Source organism: Coturnix japonica, chromosome 4 (genome assembly GCF_054131305.1).
Source record: "Coturnix japonica strain WE chromosome 4, WE-NBRP24, whole genome shotgun sequence".
NCBI lineage: Eukaryota > Metazoa > Chordata > Aves > Galliformes > Phasianidae > Coturnix > Coturnix japonica.
The window spans coordinates 3,563,852-3,576,696 of record NC_140666.1 but is presented as its reverse complement, the minus strand read 5'-3'; the positions used below and the strand labels follow the sequence as shown (position 1 = coordinate 3,576,696).

At 45.1% G+C, this 12,845-nt stretch overlaps 2 long non-coding RNA genes across 2 annotated transcripts; both read right to left on the bottom strand.

Annotated features, from left to right (window-relative positions):
- Positions 1 to 261: 261 nt before the first annotated feature.
- Positions 262 to 2,179, bottom strand: LOC146760908 (uncharacterized). The gene is made up of 2 exons (XR_014945046.1): positions 974 to 2,179; positions 262 to 741 (listed from the first exon to the last, which is right to left on the bottom strand). It is a non-coding gene; the product is annotated as an uncharacterized LOC146760908 (long non-coding RNA).
- A 5,004-nt stretch (positions 2,180 to 7,183) lies between these two features.
- Positions 7,184 to 8,576, bottom strand: LOC146760907 (uncharacterized). Its single transcript, XR_014945049.1, has 2 exons — positions 7,840 to 8,576; positions 7,184 to 7,607 (listed from the first exon to the last, which is right to left on the bottom strand). It is a non-coding gene; the product is annotated as an uncharacterized LOC146760907 (long non-coding RNA).
- Between the last annotated feature and the right edge of the window lie 4,269 nt (positions 8,577 to 12,845).

Sequence of the window (12,845 nt, the reverse complement as noted above, 5' to 3'; positions counted from 1 at the left end):
TTTTCCTTCGCTCTAACTTCGCTTTTCTTGGTTTTCCTCCGCTCTAACTTCGCTTTTTTTGGTTTTCCTGCGCTCTAACCCCGCTTTTCTTGGTTTTTCTCAGCTCTGACCCCGCTTTTCTTGATTTTCCTCCGCTCTAACCTTGTTTTGTTGGTTTTCCTCCACTCTAATTGTTACCTCGATCTGGTAACCTTTAAAGTCAAGTCCCTTTGTGAATGTGTATTGACGGCCCCGACCAAGTCACAGCTGTTTGTTACACCATTATGGTGAGCTGTAAAATGGCGTTTATTGGAATGTGAGGGTCCCTTATATAGGTATCCAGTTTCATCCTTATCTTTTATACATATGCATGACCCAGCAGGGGAGGGCCTATCACGTTACATCCCGAGGGTCCGATTTCGCCTAATACAACATCTCCCTCTCCCCATGCTTGACAAAACCATGCCCCGTTACAACGCAAGCTCCAATCCTAATCCTAGTATATAAAAGTGTTAGTACTTATATAAATTTTTGTGGTGAGTTATTTAAAAAGTGACGTAAACATGCAGAGGTATGTGGTGCAGTGTGTAATAATGTTAGTGCTTCTTTAGTTAGTATTTTCAAAGCATCTTGGGCTATATTATACAGTTCATCCTTCTGCTCAAAGCTTCTTGTATATCCGCTGGAACTCCATTTTCTCATTCAAAGTCCTTGCACCTGTGCCTCTTGAGCCAGCAGCAGGAAATCTATTGCAGCTCTATTCTGTAAAACAGTATGCCTGAAAGAAAAGTACTCAGCTTTCGATTAGTTTTCCGTTTCTCCCAGACCGCCCTTTTGGGTGATCACTGCATCAGGTTTTACTTTTCTCGATGGGACCCATAAAATTTTTCCCGATTCTCTGTCCTTTACTGTGGCATAACCTCTTTGTTCAAAATGATTGATTGCATAATGTGCTGTGCCAATACTTCTGCCTGCTGGGCTACCAGGATCCTACCTCTGTGACCTTCCCGCTCCCCAAGGACACCTATCTTGTCCTTCAGGAGATGGTTGGTCCTTTCCACAATTGCTTGTCCCTGGGAATTCCCAGGGATGCCTGTAGAGTGAGATATTCCCCAATGCTCCTTGAGTAGATCTCGAGATGAAGCATGAGCCATTGTCTGTCTTGATGTGTCGCAGCACACCAAGGACCACGATGGCAGTGGCCCAGTGTCACTGAGCTGCAGGGGACTTAAATGTTAACATAACCATCACTCAATCAAAACCTTGACTGATAATACACCAAACAGAAGATTACATGTAACGTCATAATTTTTTGAGTTGACATATACACACTCATTCAAGCATTCATTTTAGACAATTCTATAAATGAAAATTCCTAAGCTAATGTATTATTACTTATCGATAACTATGAGGTGGCAAACCACCAAAAGGAGAGAGAAGGAATACAATAGCGGTGAATGCGATAGGCAGTGCCTGCAGGGCGTCCCCTGCTTCAAAGTACACTTTGCCTTTCTCACCCATCACAGATTCTCTCCTGTTTTAATTCTTGCTTAGAGATTGCAAGGTTTTTTCACATGTGCTCCATACATGCATGGCCAGTGCATGATACAGAGCCCAGGTGGAACACCTGCTCTTAAAAGATAACAAACCACTATATTAGATCTCTCTACAATACAAACTACTCAGAAAAGTTATTAACAGCTATAGTCACTAATTTCTATTGTTACTTGCTTCACCCTTAGCTCCCCCCCCCCTTTTTTCTTTTAATTGGTAAGCTTTTTCTTGTTGACCTACTCCTACTATAGTTACAAAAATCATCTATGGGTAATAATTCTTGATGCAGTACAGAGTGAGATGCACCTGAAACTGTCAGAAAACAAATATCTTTGCACTGCTGTGAGCACATTGCATTCAGCCCACTAGGGCAAAACTCATCCTGGGATCTTCAGATCCTGCTCTAGTAAAGCTGCCACCGTTCCATCCAACTCCACCACTACAATTCCCCTTCCATACAATTTCCAAGCTCCATCAACAAATTTGTCCAAGTACCCTACCCTAGTTCCCTAAATGTGTATATTATTGGGAGAAAATGAGGACATTCTTGCTCGACTAGCAAGAGATACTTCTAATGTCTTGCTTTTGTCCCCATTCGGAAGTAACGATTTGTTTACTTTCACAAGCGGCGGAGGAGAGAGGCGGGGGGGGGGGGGGGGGGTAAGCAGTGAGGGGGGGCAGCGCGGGGGTTTGCGTTCTCTTGCTGGCACTTAAACTTCTCTGGCTAGAGCAGATCACATTCAATATTTTAACTCACTGTTCTTCTATAATCTTTTTCCCGTTTTTTTTGTTTTTCACAATTCCACTACTCGAACCCTCAATTACACTTCCATGTAACATTAATAATTCCACTTCCATATAGCATTCATGTTTACACATCCCTATAACATTAACAGTTCCATACACCATTTGCATTTATACTTTCACATACCATAAACATTTAACAATCACAAAGACAGTGACTATATGACAATAATCAATACAGTTTATCCTAAGTATTCTTCCTCTCCTCCAAGTTGTCAGCAGGAGTTTAACCAACACCAACTCGGGCTAAAGTAGCTCGCTCGTCAGCTGATCTTGTTTCAGCTTCAGAGGCTCCACTCGAGCCCGGGGCCCCCTGACCGGGCCCCCAATTAACGATAAAAAGGAATGCCTCCCTTATCTTTGACCAATCCGAGATTTGGTCACTCTTGTTCTCCCCTCTCCCTCCCCCCAGGTAGAGCCGAACCAGCAGCCCACCCTCTTGGGGAAGGGTTATGATGACTAGGAACGCCTCCGCCTCCGCTCCCGCTGATGCGGATTGGCTTCTATCTTGGTTAGTCTTATCCACCCCGCCCCACAGGGCGGAACCACACCCACAACACATCCCATCTCGAGGAAGGGACCCATCCTCCCGCCCCTGCTCACTCCCCTTCCCCACCCCCAAGGATGGGCGAAAGAGTGCAGAAGATACCGGTTGCATTGGATACCAATATGGGGCCTCAGAGGAAGGCTTCTCCTGGTCAAGAGATAAGGATGTGGAATGTGTGGAATGCTGCTGGACGGGGCTATCTGCTCGTTGTTCAGCCGGAGTGATGGGTGCGGTCTGGATGGCTCCCGCCACCTTGTCTTTGTCTTTCAAATCCTCACATCTGCAAGAGAAAAGGTCTCCCGACCCAATTCCCAAAGCAGCCCCAAGCCAAGTCTTCCCTTCTTTCCGAGCCGCTTTCAGCGCCCCAAGCACCAACCCCCACGTTTTGAACTCAGCATCTTTCTGCTCATTCATTGCGCGCTCACAGAGCGAAAAAGTTAAAGAGTCCCACTTATTGTGATCCAAAATCACCCGAGGAGAGGAAAGCTCCCTCTCCTTTTCAAGACTACTAATGACGACAGCAATGTCCTTCTTAGAAGGCGTAGCTTTCCTACCATAGTAGGTTTTACAAAGTTGCAATACTACTCTAATGACGGAATACATTTACCCAGAGACCTGAAGTCTTCCTGGTCTTCTACGAACTATCGGCCGTAGGATAGGCGCAGCGCTGCATTCCCCTTTGCACCCCACCGAGAGTGCTTCCACGGGCTCGAACCGTGGATACCGCGTCCGTCAGCGCGGTTTTAGCCGTCGCACACTCACCTCCAGGACTTTTCCTCACACGGGGCACCATTTGTTACCTCGATCTGGTAACCTGGAAAGTCAAGTCCCTTTGTGAATGTGTATCGACGGCCCCGACCAAGTCACAGCTGTTTGTTACACCATTATGGTGAGCTGTAAAATGGCGTTTATTGGAATGTGAGGGTCCCTTATATAGGTATCCAGTTTCATCCTTATCTTTTATACATATGCATGACCCAGCAGGGGAGGGCCTATCACGTTACATCCCGAGGGTCCGATTTCGCCTAATACAACATCTAATATCGCTTTTCTTGGTTTTCCTCATCTCTAATCTCACTTTTCTTGGTTTTCCTCTGCTGTAACATAGCTTTTCTTGATTTTCCTCCGCTCTAACCTTGTTTTCTTGGTTTTCCTCCGCTCTAACCCCGTCTTTCTTGGTTTTCCTCCGCTCTAACTTCGCTATTCTTCGTTTTCCTCCGCACTAACTTCACTTTTTTTGTTTTTCCTCCGCTCTAACCCGTCTTTTCTTGCTTTTCCTCCGCCCTAACTTCGCTTTTTTTGTTTTTCCTCCATTCTAACCCCACTTTTCTTGGTTTTCCTCCGCTCTAATCTCGCTTTTCTTGGTTTTCCTCCGCTCTAACCCCGCTTTTCTTGGTTTTTCTCGGCTCTGACCCCGCTTTTCTTGATTTTCCTCCGCTCTAACCTTGTTTTCTTGGTTTTCCTCTGCTCTAACATCGCTTTTCTTGGTTTTCCTCCGCTCTAACCCCTCTTTTCATGGTTTTCCTCTGCTGTAACATAGCTTTTCTTGCTTTTTCCTCTGCTCTATCCCGGCTTTTCATGGTTTTCCTCCGCCCTAATCCCGCTTTTCCTCGTTTTCCTCCGCTCTAACCCTGCTTTTCTTAGTTTTCCTCCACTCTAACCCCGCTTTTCTTGGTTTTTCTCAGCTCTGCCCCGCTTTTCTTGATTTTCCTCCGCTCTAACCTTGTTTTCTTGGTTTTCCTCCGCACTAACATCGCTTTTCTTGGTTTTCCTCATCTCTAATCTCACTTTTCTTGGTTTTCCTCTGCTGTAACATAGCTTTTATTGATTTTCCTCCGCTCTAACCTTGTTTTCTTGGTTTTCCTCCGCTCTAACCCCGTCTTTCTTGGTTTTCCTCCGCTCTAACTTCGCTATTCTTCGTTTTCCTCCGCACTAACTTCACTTTTTTTTGTTTTTCCTCCGCTCTAACCCGTCTTTTCTTGCTTTTCCTCCGCTCTAACTTCGCTTTTTTTGTTTTTCCTCCATTCTAACCCCACTTTTCTTGGTTTTCCTCCGCTCTAATCTTGCTTTTCTTGGTTTTCCTCCGCTCTAACCCCGCTTTTCTTGGTTTTTCTCGGCTCTGACCCCGCTTTTCTTGATTTTCCTCCGCTCTAACCTTGTTTTCTTGGTTTTCCTCCGCTCTAACATCGCTTTTCTTGGTTTTCCTCATCTCTAATCTCACTTTTCAAGGTTTTCCTCTGCTGTAACATAGCTTTTCTTGGTTTTCCTCCGCTCTAACTTCGCCTCTCTTGGTTTTTCTCCGCTCTAACCCCGTCTTTCTTGGTTCTATTCCGCTCTAACTTCGCTATTCTTCGTTTTCCTCCGCTCTAACTTCATTTTTTTTGTTTTTCCTCCACTCTAACCCCTCTTTTCTTGGTTTTCCTCCGCTCTAATCTAGCTTTTCTTGGTTTTCCTCCGCTCTAACCCCGCTTTTCTTGGTTTTTCTCGGCTCTGACCCCGCTTTTCTTGATTTTCCTCTGCTCTAACCTTGTTTTCTTGGTTTTCCTCTGCTCTAACATTGCTTTTCTTGGTTTTCCTCCGCTCTAACCTTGCTTTTCTTTGTTTTCCTTCTCTCTAACATCGCTTTTCTTGGTTTTCCTCATCTCTAATCTCTCTTTTCTTGGTTTTCCTCTGCTGTAACATAGCTTTTCTTGATTTTCCTTCTCTCTCACCCCGCTTGTCTTGGTTTTTCTCAGCTTTGCCCCGCTTTTCTTGATTTTCCTCCACTCTAACCTTGTTTTCTTGGTTTTCCTCCGCTCTAACATCGCTTTTCTTGGTTTTCCTCATCTCTAATCTCACTTTTCATGGTTTTCCTCTGCTGTAACATAGCTTTTCTTGGTTTTCCTCCGTTCTAACTTCGCCTCTCTTGGTTTTCCTCCGCTCTAACCCCATCTTTCTTGGTTTTCCTCCGTTCTAACTTCGCTATTCTTCGTTTTCCTCCGCTCTAACTTCACTTTTTTTGTTTTTCCTCCACTCTAACCCCTCTTTTCTTGGTTTTCCTCCACTCTAACCCCGCTCTGTTTTTCTCAGGTCTGACCCCGCTTTTCTTGATTTTCCTCCGCTCTACCCTTGTTTTCTTGGTTTTTTTCTGCTCTAACATTGCTTTTCTTGGTTTTTGTCATCTCTAATCTCACTTTTCTTGGTTTTCCTCTGATGTAACGTAGCTTTTCTTGATTTTCCTTCCCTCTGACCCCGCTTTTCTTGGTTTTCCTCCGCTCTAATCCCGCTTTTCTTGGTTTTACTCTGCTCTAACCCCGCTTTTCTTAGTTTTACTCCACTCTAACCACGCTTATCTTGATTTTCCTCCGCTGTAACGTAGCTTTTCTTGATTTTCCTCCTCTCTGACCCCGCTTTTCTTGGTTTTCCTCCGCTCTAACCCTGCTTTTCTTGGTTTTCCTCCACTCTAGCCCAGCTTTTCTTGATTTTCGTCTGCTCTAACCTTGTTTTTTTTGTTTTCCTCCGCTCTTGGTTTTTCTTGGTTTTCCTCCGCTCCAACCCCGCTTTTCTTCGTTTTCCTCCGCTCTAACCCCGCTTTTCTTGGTTTTCCTCAGTTCCAACCTTGCTTTTCTTGGTTTTCCTCCGCTCTAACCCCGCTTTTCTTGGTTTTCCTCTGCTATAACTTAGCTTTTCTTGGTTTTCCTGCGCTCTAACCCAGCTTTTCTCGGTTTTCCTCAGCGCCAACCCCGCTTTTCTTGGTTTTCCTCCACTCTAACCCCAGTTTCATTGTTTTCCTCTGCTGTAACCCTAATTTTCTTGGTTTTCCTCCGCTCTAACTTCGCCTCTCTTGGTTTTCCTCCGCTCTAACCCCGTCTTTCTTTGTTTTCCTCCGCTCTAACTTCGCTATTCTTCGTTTTCCTCCGCACTAACTTCACTTTTTTTGTTTTTCCGCCGCTCTTACCCCTCTTTTCTTGGTTTTCCTCCGCTCTAATCCCGCATTTCTTGCTTTTCCTTCGCTCTAACTTCGCTTTTCTTGGTTTTCCTCCGCTCTAACTTCGCTTTTTTTGGTTTTCCTGCGCTCTAACCCCGCTTTTCTTGGTTTTTCTCAGCTCTGACCCCGCTTTTCTTGATTTTCCTCCGCTCTAACCTTGTTTTGTTGGTTTTCCTCCACTCTAATTGTTACCTCGATCTGGTAACCTTTAAAGTCAAGTCCCTTTGTGAATGTGTATTGACGGCCCCGACCAAGTCACAGCTGTTTGTTACACCATTATGGTGAGCTGTATAATGGCGTTTATTGGAATGTGAGGGTCCCTTATATAGGTATCCAGTTTCATCCTTATCTTTTATACATATGCATGACCCAGCAGGGGAGGGCCTATCACGTTACATCCCGAGGGTCCGATTTCGCCTAATACAACATCTCCCTCTCCCCATGCTTAACAAAACCATGCCCCGTTACAACGCAAGCTCCAATCCTAATCCTAGTATATAAAAGTGTTAGTACTTATATAAATTTTTGTGGTGAGTTATTTAAAAAGTGACGTAAACATGCAGAGGTATGTGGTGCAGTGTGTAATAATGTTAGTGCTTCTTTAGTTAGTATTTTCAAAGCATCTTGGGCTATATTATACAGTTCATCCTTCTGCTCAAAGCTTCTTGTATATCCGCTGGAACTCCATTTTCTCATTCAAAGTCCTTGCACCTGTGCCTCTTGAGCCAGCAGCAGGAAATCTATTGCAGCTCTATTCTGTAAAACAGTATGCCTGAAAGAAAAGTACTCAGCTTTCGATTAGTTTTCCGTTTCTCCCAGACCGCCCTTTTGGGTGATCACTGCATCAGGTTTTACTTTTCTCGATGGGACCCATAAAATTTTTCCCGATTCTCTGTCCTTTACTGTGGCATAACCTCTTTGTTCAAAATGATTGATTGCATAATGTGCTGTGCCAATACTTCTGCCTGCTGGGCTACCAGGATCCTACCTCTGTGACCTTCCCGCTCCCCAAGGACACCTATCTTGTCCTTCAGGAGATGGTTGGTCCTTTCCACAATTGCTTGTCCCTGGGAATTCCCAGGGATGCCTGTAGAGTGAGATATTCCCCAATGCTCCTTGAGTAGATCTCGAGATGAAGCATGAGCCATTGTCTGTCTTGATGTGTCGCAGCACACCAAGGACCACGATGGCAGTGGCCCAGTGTCACTGAGCTGCAGGGGACTTAAATGTTAACATAACCATCACTCAATCAAAACCTTGACTGATAATACACTAAACAGAAGATTACATGTAACGTCATAATTTTTTGAGTTGACATATACACACTCATTCAAGCATTCATTTTAGACAATTCTATAAATGAAAATTCCTAAGCTAATGTATTATTACTTATCGATAACTATGAGGTGGCAAACCACCAAAAGGAGAGAGAAGGAATACAATAGCGGTGAATGCGATAGGCAGTGCCTGCAGGGCGTCCCCTGCTTCAAAGTACACTTTGCCTTTCTCACCCATCACAGATTCTCTCCTGTTTTAATTCTTGCTTAGAGATTGCAAGGTTTTTTCACATGTGCTCCATACATGCATGGCCAGTGCATGATACAGAGCCCAGGTGGAACACCTGCTCTTAAAAGATAACAAACCACTATATTAGATCTCTCTACAATACAAACTACTCAGAAAAGTTATTAACAGCTATAGTCACTAATTTCTATTGTTACTTGCTTCACCCTTAGCTCCCCCCCCCCTTTTTTCTTTTAATTGGTAAGCTTTTTCTTGTTGACCTACTCCTACTATAGTTACAAAAATCATCTATGGGTAATAATTCTTGATGCAGTACAGAGTGAGATGCACCTGAAACTGTCAGAAAACAAATATCTTTGCACTGCTGTGAGCACATTGCATTCAGCCCACTAGGGCAAAACTCATCCTGGGATCTTCAGATCCTGCTCTAGTAAAGCTGCCACCGTTCCATCCAACTCCACCACTACAATTCCCCTTCCATACAATTTCCAAGCTCCATCAACAAATTTGTCCAAGTACCCTACCCTAGTTCCCTAAATGTGTATATTATTGGGAGAAAATGAGGACATTCTTGCTCGACTAGCAAGAGATACTTCTAATGTCTTGCTTTTGTCCCCATTCGGAAGTAACGATTTGTTTACTTTCACAAGCGGCGGAGGAGAGAGGCGGGGGGGGGGGGGGGGGGGTAAGCAGTGAGGGGGGGCAGCGCGGGGGTTTGCGTTCTCTTGCTGGCACTTAAACTTCTCTGGCTAGAGCAGATCACATTCAATATTTTAACTCACTGTTCTTCTATAATCTTTTTCCCGTTTTTTTTGTTTTTCACAATTCCACTACTCGAACCCTCAATTACACTTCCATGTAACATTAATAATTCCACTTCCATATAGCATTCATGTTTACACATCCCTATAACATTAACAGTTCCATACACTATTTGCATTTATACTTTCACATACCATAAACATTTAACAATCACAAAGACAGTGACTATATGACAATAATCAATACAGTTTATCCTAAGTATTCTTCCTCTCCTCCAAGTTGTCAGCAGGAGTTTAACCGACACCAACTCGGGCTAAAGTAGCTCGCTCGTCAGCTGATCTTGTTTCAGCTTCAGAGGCTCCACTCGAGCCCGGGGCCCCCTGACCGGGCCCCCAATTAACGATAAAAAGGAATGCCTCCCTTATCTTTGACCAATCCGAGATTTGGTCGCTCTTGTTCTCCCCTCTCCCTCCCCCCAGGTAGAGCCGAACCAGCAGCCCACCCTCTTGGGGAAGGGTTATGATGACTAGGAACGCCTCCGCCTCCGCTCCCGCTGATGCGGATTGGCTTCTATCTTGGTTAGTCTTATCCACCCCGCCCCACAGGGCGGAACCACACCCACAACACATCCCATCTCGAGGAAGGGACCCATCCTCCCGCCCCTGCTCACTCCCCTTCCCCACCCCCAAGGATGGGCGAAAGAGTGCAGAAGATACCGGTTGCTTTGGATACCAATATGGGGCCTCAGAGGAAGGCTTCTCCTGGTCAAGAGATAAGGATGTGGAATGTGTGGAATGCTGCTGGACGGGGCTATCTGCTCGTTGTTCAGCCGGAGTGATGGGTGCGGTCTGGATGGCTCCCGCCACCTTGTCTTTGTCTTTCAAATCCTCACATCTGCAAGAGAAAAGATCTCCCGACCCAATTCCCAAAGCAGCCCCAAGCCGAGTCTTCCCTTCTTTCCGAGCCGCTTTCAGCGCCCCAAGCACCAACCCCCACGTTTTGAACTCAGCATCTTTCTGCTCATTCATTGCGCGCTCACAGAGCGAAAAAGTTAAAGAGTCCCACTTATTGTGATCCAAAATCACCCGAGGAGAGGAAAGCTCCCTCTCCTTTTCAAGACTACTAATGACGACAGCAATGTCCTTCTTAGAAGGCGTAGCTTTCCTACCATAGTAGGTTTTACAAAGTTGCAATACTACTCTAATGACGGAATACATTTACCCAGAGACCTGAAGTCTTCCTGGTCTTCTACGAACTATCGGCCGTAGGATAGGCGCAGCGCTGCATTCCCCTTTGCACCCCACCGAGAGTGCTTCCACGGGCTCGAACCGTGGATACCGCGTCCGTCAGCGCGGTTTTAGCCGTCGCACACTCACCTCCAGGACTTTTCCTCACACGGGGCACCATTTGTTACCTCGATCTGGTAACCTGGAAAGTCAAGTCCCTTTGTGAATGTGTATCGACGGCCCCGACCAAGTCACAGCTGTTTGTTACACCATTATGGTGAGCTGTAAAATGGCGTTTATTGGAATGTGAGGGTCCCTTATATAGGTATCCAGTTTCATCCTTATCTTTTATACATATGCATGACCCAGCAGGGGAGGGCCTATCACGTTACATCCCGAGGGTCCGATTTCGCCTAATACAACATCTAATATCGCTTTTCTTGGTTTTCCTCATCTCTAATCTCACTTTTCTTGGTTTTCCTCTGCTGTAACATAGCTTTTCTTGATTTTCCTCCGCTCTAACCTTGTTTTCTTGGTTTTCCTCCGCTCTAACCCCGTCTTTCTTGGTTTTCCTCCGCTCTAACTTCGCTATTCTTCGTTTTCCTCCGCACTAACTTCACTTTTTTTGTTTTTCCTCCGCTCTAACCCGTCTTTTCTTGCTTTTCCTCCGCTCTAACTTCGCTTTTTTTTGTTTTTCCTCCATTCTAACCCCACTTTTCTTGGTTTTCCTCCGCTCTAATCTCGCTTTTCTTGGTTTTCCTCCGCTCTAACCCCGCTTTTCTTGGTTTTTCTCGGCTCTGACCCCGCTTTTCTTGATTTTCCTCCGCTCTAACCTTGTTTTCTTGGTTTTCCTCCGCTCTAACCCCGTCTTTCTTGGTTTTCCTCCGCTCTAACTTCGCTATTCTTCGTTTTCCTCCGCACTAACTTCACTTTTTTTGTTTTTCCTCCGCTCTAACCCGTCTTTTCTTGCTTTTCCTCCGCTCTAACTTCGCTTTTTTTTGTTTTTCCTCCATTCTAACCCCACTTTTCTTGGTTTTCCTCCGCTCTAATCTCGCTTTTCTTGGTTTTCCTCCGCTCTAACCCCGCTTTTCTTGGTTTTTCTCGGCTCTGACCCCGCTTTTCTTGATTTTCCTCCGCTCTAACCTTGTTTTCTTGGTTTTCCTCCGCTCTAACCCCGTCTTTCTTGGTTTTCCTCCGCTCTAACTTCGCTATTCTTCGTTTTCCTCCGCACTAACTTCACTTTTTTTGTTTTTCCTCCGCTCTAACCTTGTTTTCTTGCTTTTCCTCCGCTCTAACTTCGCTTTTTTTGTTTTTCCTCCATTCTAACCCCACTTTTCTTGGTTTTCCTCTGCTCTAATCTCGCTTTTCTTGGTTTTCCTCCGCTCTAACCCCGCTTTTCTTGGTTTTTCTCGGCTCTGACCCCGCTTTTCTTGATTTTCCTCCGCTCTAACCTTGTTTTCTTGGTTTTCCTCTGCTCTAACATCGCTTTTCTTGGTTTTCCTCCGCTCTAACCCCTCTTTTCATGGTTTTCCTCTGCTGTAACATAGCTTTTCTTGCTTTTTCCTCTGCTCTATCCCGGCTTTTCATGGTTTTCCTCCGCCCTAATCCCGCTTTTCCTCGTTTTCCTCCGCTCTAACCCTGCTTTTCTTAGTTTTCCTCCACTCTAACCCCGCTTTTCTTGGTTTTTCTCAGCTCTGCCCCGCTTTTCTTGATTTTCCTCCGCTCTAACCTTGTTTTCTTGGTTTTCCTCTGCTCTAACCCCGTCTTTCTTGGTTTTCCTCCGCTCTAACTTCGCTATTCTTCGTTTTCCTCCGCACTAACTTCACTTTTTTTGTTTTTCCTCCGCTCTAACCCGTCTTTTCTTGCTTTTCCTCCGCTCTAACTTCGCTTTTTTTGTTTTTCCTCCATTCTAACCCCACTTTTCTTGGTTTTCCTCCGCTCTAATCTCGCTTTTCTTGGTTTTCCTCCGCTCTAACCCCGCTTTTCTTGGTTTTTCTCGGCTCTGACCCCGCTTTTCTTGATTTTCCTCCGCTCTAACCTTGTTTTCTTGGTTTTCCTCTGCTCTAACATCGCTTTTCTTGGTTTTCCTCCGCTCTAACCCCTCTTTTCATGGTTTTCCTCTGCTGTAACATAGCTTTTCTTGCTTTTTCCTCTGCTCTATCCCGGCTTTTCATGGTTTTCCTCCGCCCTAATCCCGCTTTTCCTCGTTTTCCTCCGCTCTAACCCCGCTTGTCTTAGTTTTCCTCCACTCTAACCCCGCTTTTCTTGGTTTTTCTCAGCTCTGCCCCGCTTTTCTTGATTTTCCTCCGCTATAACCTTGTTTTCTTGGTTTTCCTCCGCTCTAGCATCGCTTTTCTTGGTTTTCCTCGTATCTAATCTCACTTTTCTTGGTTTTCCTCTGCTGTAACATAGCTTTTCTTGATTTTCCTCCTCTCTGACCCCGCTTTTCTTGGTTTCCCTCTGCTCTAACCCTGCTTTTCTT